Source organism: Benincasa hispida, chromosome 4 (assembly GCF_009727055.1).
Source record: "Benincasa hispida cultivar B227 chromosome 4, ASM972705v1, whole genome shotgun sequence".
Taxonomy (NCBI): Eukaryota; Viridiplantae; Streptophyta; class Magnoliopsida; order Cucurbitales; family Cucurbitaceae; genus Benincasa; species Benincasa hispida.
Window position 1 is genome coordinate 36,163,028 of NC_052352.1, and position 1,046 is coordinate 36,164,073.

Below are 1,046 nucleotides of genomic sequence, written 5' to 3' on the forward strand. Positions count from 1 at the left end.
GTGCGGTGTTGCGGTCGTGTAGATCGAGCGCTCGTGATTACAGTTGTTCGATCAGAGTCACACATCGGAGTGTAAAAACGTGTCCTCTTATGTGCGTTCAGTTTGCTCTCTGTTCTTTATATTGTTTCATGTTGTAATTGTCTGTATATTTGCGTAACCGCTTGTATTGAAGTTGACTGTAAATGATCAGTTGATTCATGATTGTAATTTGGAATAGTCTTGCTTCCACTGCTCACGGAAATCGCGTTTCCGATTTCCTTCAATTGGTATCAGAGACAGGTTCTCTGATATTCCGAATTACATATCTTAATTGAACGTTTTTACAGTTGCGGTGGGTATCTGCATTTGTAGTTAACCGTTTTCTGCATTTATGGATGAATTTGATGAATGTTTCGGGTTTAAATTGCTTTTTGGTTAAAGTTTTCATTATTACAAAGTGTTAATTGTAAGGGCCCCTGCGTTTTTAGGAAATTAACTTTGCAATCGAGTCTGTAATTCGAAAAGTTCGAGTTCGTCGAGTCGTTCGTGATGAAGCTTCGGCGCATGGTGATGTTGTTTTCAACGAAGAAGAAGATCAAGCATTGATCGAATCGTGTAGCCTCAGGTAAATGATTGTAGGGAATTTACTAAGCGATCGTTTATATTTTTTTTCTAGACGATCGTGTAGTATTTTTTAATCGATCGTTTAGCTAATGTTAAGTGATGGGGTAAATCGTTTACAATATCGTGTGGCATTGGTTGCACGATCGCGTAGGCACTGAAGGTAGGCGATCGTAGTGGGAGCATGCGATGCTCGTCGTTTAGTAGAAGGCGCACACTAGACGATCATGTAGTTAGCAAGCTTCATCGCTTCATTACTACCTATGCGATCGCACGTATGCGATACGGAGATGCTAGCTAAGCGATCGCTTAGGCGATGGTGCTTTACGACATCGTAGTCTTTTAGACGATCACGAAAGGCGGGCGTTGTGCGGAGCGCACTAAGCGATCGTGTACTTCAAGCTTCATCGCTTAGTAAAGGTACACGATCGTGTTGTAATGGCTAA